The sequence below is a fragment of the Fukomys damarensis genome, unplaced genomic scaffold (genome assembly GCF_012274545.1).
Source record: "Fukomys damarensis isolate Sample0158 unplaced genomic scaffold, DMR_v1.0_HiC HiC_scaffold_15, whole genome shotgun sequence".
NCBI lineage: Eukaryota > Metazoa > Chordata > Mammalia > Rodentia > Bathyergidae > Fukomys > Fukomys damarensis.
In genome coordinates this window covers 21,065,804-21,071,302 of record NW_022900927.1, presented here as the reverse complement: position 1 = coordinate 21,071,302, position 5,499 = coordinate 21,065,804, and positions in this window count along the sequence as shown.

The following is a 5,499-nucleotide window of genomic DNA, read 5'->3' as shown; positions in this document are numbered from 1 at the left end:
CACACACACACACACACACACACACACACACGAGCTGCTGTTGTCCTCTCCGCCACTAGGCGGCGCCGCTGTCTACTCCTGCCTGGCAGGTGGAAAGGTGGAAAGGCCCTCGGGGCTGAAGGTTGGCAGAGCCAAGGGCCCCCGCGGGAGGAGCTCGGCCCAAGCGGCACGTGAGCGAACAGACTCCACAGCAAGGCGATTAAGTCCTGAGTTTAATCCCCAGCTCAGCGGTAGACTTGGAAACAAAACTGTAGCAGATCCCTGTTCGTCCACGGCCTGGTCTTGCCTGCCCCTGCAGTAACTTTCCTGTGCAAGGGCCTCTGGCTCCCACGTGTACAAATCCCGGGGCCCCTTCCCAGCATTCTGGAATTCTCTCTTATCAGCTTAGCCCTTGGCGAGGGACGGAGAAATCAGATCCCTTCCCGGAACCTGCCAGATCCACAGAAACCACAGGGACAGAGCAACCCGCACAGAGGCTTCTGGGGATGACGGTCTAGAAAAGAAGACTGCCGAGGAAGCTTTTGATTTTGCACTTGTTCACTTGGTCCAGATTTCCAGAGGTCTATCTGGAAAATAAGGGCTGATCCTGGTTCTCCTTGATCCCCTTGGGTTTTTATTCTACCCCACGGGGAAGTCTGACACGTGCCCCTCCCGGATTCCCCTCAGCGACTCCTTCCTCAAACTGTTGCTGCCGCTGAGCCATCTGTCGCCCTGCCTGCAGCGTCTGCAGCTCTCTCTGGAAAGCTGAGCTTCCAGCAAGCTGGGGCCCAGGCCCTGAGGGTGCTGCAACCGCAGCGGGGCCTCTGCTGGCTGGGGAGCGGGTTGTGGGGAGAAAGGCTCCTTTCAGAGTTCACAGAAGTAAAGATGACTCTGCATGTTTGTTTCCAGTTCAAATAAACGAAAACACATAGGAAGATTCTATGCGTAAGACAGGCTTCTTAAAGGCTAGTTTTTGAATCAAGTAGTCATAAATTATGTCCTCAAAGGAGTTAGAAAGGACTGTAGAATCTGGACTACTTTACCAATCAATCAAAACACGCTGAAGATCATTGAACTTTATGAATGAGTGAAGTCCAACATGGGAAGATGAAAAATACCATATTATCTCCATATCAAAGGATTCTTGGGGTATTTAACCAACCTTGAGGAAAAAATTGCACTCCTGAATATTCATTAAACAATACGGTATAACAACTATTTACATAGCATCTACATTGGGGTGGGCATTCTAAGTGATGTGGAGATGACTTCAGGTATGTAGAGGAATATGCATAGGTTATATGCAAATCCTCTAAAGTTATACACAAGGAGCATGAGCACCTGCGGATTTTGTAGCTGTGCATCCTGGGACCACCCCTCCACAAAGGATGATTCAGTGTTCAGCACGGGGATCTACTGAGACAGAGATAAGGGGTGGGGGTAGTATTTTCAGTGAGGGTCTGGACTCCATTTGGAGGCTTGCTGGATGTTGCTGGAAAAACATAAAGTAAAAAGGGATAAATATCAGAGAAAAACTGTCAAGAAGTCAGAAAGGAAGAAACCAAATCTCATCCGGCTGATTTTAAGAAACAGTGCACAACTGAGAAGGAGTTCATGGATGGGGAGGATTACAAGAATTCTGGGGCTGGGGATTTAACTCACTGGTTCCACCGCCTGCCTCGCAAGTGCAAGGACCTGAGTTCGATCCCCAATACCAAAAAAAAAAGAATTCCAAACCAGGGAGTACATAGGCACTAAAGCTCAGAACTAGGAAAATCTGAAAGCAGGTTCTGCACAGTGGAAGCACACAAGGGAAGGGTGAGATAGGATAAATAAATGGAGTGGCACATTAAGACTTACACGGAAGTTCTGATGACAGACTTAAGTATTACTACTTAATTTAGTAACAAATTGAGAAGCCCTTGTTTTTATTAAAATAAAGTGTTCCAACAGGATGCTGTCTATGAATAAGCACTAGGCAAATTAAGGGAATAGACAGGGTTATTTCGTGTCTAAATTCCTCAAATCAACCAAAGAATCACAATCTCAGCTGTCTTAGGTCTGTCCCTCACCTGCTTCTGGTCCAGCTCCCATCCCCAGGTTGCTCCTTGGACAGAATACCCAGGTCCTGAAACTGTCTCAGCCTCAAATTTACACAAATGTGTCAGATTAACAGCAATAGCCCTGATTTCATAGTATCAAAATTTTCTCATAAATACATCAAGTTTGAATTTTTTTTTTTTTGAAATGCATTTACACAGTAACTCATGTTCTCTTTCTCTGCAAAAGAGCAAAGGTTGAGAAGTAAGGGCTCTGGATAGGTACAGCTAGCAAAATTCTGAATGTATTAAAAAATGTCAGAAAATAGGCCTTGCAAGGTAATTCTAGTGATGTCTGAAAGTAACACAGGAGTTTAAAGGCAAATAGATGAAGTCGAAAACCTGATGTCAAATTTGCAACTATTTTATCTGTACAACATCAAATATTCTGGCTCATTGAACATTATTGGGTAACTAACCAATTTTTTTAAAAATCCCATCCATGTCCAGCAGAAAACAGATAAATAAGTGACCTGCAAACCTGCTTAGGAGAATTTTGGTAAAATAGTAAAACTACTTTCATGCTAATACTAGTATGTTAATATTTAGAAAAGGTAGCTAAGAGATTGCCTCTTCCAGTTTTAGCAGCCCTAAAAATCTTAAATTCTACCCAACAAAACTGTCTGTGATTTAGGCAAGCAATTCTATTGCTGCTCTCATCTCCTTTTTTACCCTAAGCCTCTGCCTGTTCCTCTTGGTCTCTCTTCCTGTCTCCTGTCTCATTCTCTCTCAGGCATATGTGAAGGGCTAGAAATTGCCCTCCCCATCCCTGGTCCACACTGGAAGAAAAAGAATACAACAGAGGCAGAGCTGTTCCCCCTGGGGCTCCACATGGCTGATTTCCATAGGAAACAATCAACTTGACTCTGGTGCGATTGTTTGGGTGTAGAAGCTGGATGAGAGGGAGGTGGAGGTAGGAGTGCCCCTGCCCACAGCTCTAATGAGAGCCAGGACTGCAACTGGGATCATGACAGATGGGATATGAATATCAGACTGGCACCTCGAAAAAGTTGAAGTCCAGATCTGGGAACAGAACACTGGCAAGCCATCTCTGCCTCTGACCCTCTCTCCATATGTCAAAGAGGCGCAGAGTAGTCTTTTTCTCCCTAGACCAGTTCGGGTGAAAACACGCCACTCTGAGAAGATTCAGCAGACTCTGGTCTAGTAAACACTGGTTGTTGAGAGCACTGTATTGGTGGCTTTCCCATCCCCGAGAGAAAATACCCGACACCACCATTTTAAAAACATGAGGTTTCTTCTGGCTCATAGCTTCAAAGATTTCAGTCGTGGTCTTTGGCTCCAAGGCAGAAATTTCGTGGCAGAAGCATGTGACACAGAAAAGCTGCTCACCCAATGGCACCCAGAAAGCAGAGAGCAGGGGACGAACAGAAAGGGCACCTACACGCATGCGCGCGCATGCTCATGCACAGACCACGATGACGCTGACCAGGAGATGACGAGCGCCCGGTTCCCAGACCCTGATTTCTTAGAGCCATTCTTATTCCCAGGTTATCCCCAGTCACTTCCCAGCCTGTGTTGCACGTTGCCATTCCTACAGACTGACTGCTTCTCTGCCTTTTCCCTCCATTAGTAAGGTTCAAATGTGTCTATAATGTTGTCATCTGTCTTTACAAACCTCCTTTGTCTGTATCATACAGAACTAAGCTAATACTTTTATATTAGCAAGCATCGCATTTTTCTGAGGTTGTGTAATGATCTGTTTTTCTAATAGACATAAATCTCCTCAAATATCTCAGCAGAGTTTTATGCTTTCTATTTGAAAACTAAATCTTGGTAACAGATTTTTATAAATGCCTGTGGAGTTCAATTTTTTATTCTGGCCACCTCTGGAAATTATAGGTATCTTTGAAACACAGATTATTCTATGTTCTTCTTTTAAATTCCACTTATTTATGCTAGGTTCACAAATTATATGCCATTTTATATGGCAGATAATAAATATGCTTACAAGTGACTTTTTGGCTGGTGACTTCTGAGTACCAGCCATTCTACATATATAACTTTGTTGAGTCTTAACATCTTCTTATGAGGGTGACATCTTCTTAAGCCTTAGACATGCAGAAAGCAGAAGTTTGGCTATATAGAGTTTGCTAGTTACCTGTGTTAGAAGTGTGATTGGGACCCTGGCCTGACTCTAACATGTATTCCATGGATCCTTGTATTCTCACTAAGGTCACAGATTTACTAAGAAATTTCTTTTGCATTTTCTGCTAATGTGCTTCTCCTAACCTCTGAGAAAAGGGCAGGAGATCGGAGTCTTTTGCAGAGATTTCTGATTGCTCTAAATAATACAGGGTGCAAAAGAAAGGACAAAATTTTCCACTTTCAAGCCAAACCCTTATTCTGCAGAAGAGAAGATGAGGTGTACTAAATAAACATTGCAACTTTATTAATTTTTTAAGAATGATAAGCAGAAGGAAATTTAATTATGAAATAATTGTATACAGAGGATTACAGTAAAAAGGATACTGTCATGGGGTGAATTGTCCTGGGTTACAGCTGTTCCAACCCATAGCTACTTCTAGGCTTGTAAGCACCTTGTTTAAGGTAAGCTCATCTTACCTGTCTCACTCTGCCTCACTGAAGGAATTGAGCTAAATGGATTATAGTCAACCCAGATATATGATTGCCTTAACTCCTCTGTCGTATGCTTGTCTCCTCCACAGACTTTAATGCTTTAGATAAGGAAGATTAGAAATGCCTGAACTATATGTAGTGAGCATTAAAACAAATTTTTTGAATAACTGAAAGCAAATGTAGCCACATTAACAACTGACCCAGATCAGCCGAAGGTGCCAGAATGTTAAACTTATTTGAAGGTTTCCTTTGAGAATTTAAAAGGGGTAAAGTAACTGTTTTCAACGATCTTAGAAATATGTGGTAGTAGCCCAGCATGGTGGCTCACACCTGTAAACCCAGCACTCAGAGGCTGAGGCAGGAGGATCACCACAAATTTGAGGCCAGCCCAGGCTCCATAGTGAGTTCAAAGCCAGCCTGAACTACATAGAAAGACCCTGTTTCAAAAGACAAAAGAAATATTAGGTGTTAGAAATCAAGGAGAAGGAGGAGATAAAGAGAAATTAGGAAGAAAGAACAAAAATCTAGCAGGACCAGAAGAAACATGGATAGAAGAAAAATAAATTGTTTCAGAACTGCCAAATCACCTGTAGATCCCACATCATTGTCCCCACCCTTTTATCAGGATGGAAAGGACTTCATTGTAGGAAAAAAAAAAAAAAAGAAACCCTCTCCCTCTTACTGCTTTTAACAAGCAAAGATGAATAGAAGAGGTTCTACCCTCATCACAGTCCTATTTTCTGCAAAACTGGATGCATTAGATGCTAATCCCTCAGGCCGTGGGGGGCTGCCTCACTCAGTCTATGACCCATAATCCCCTCTT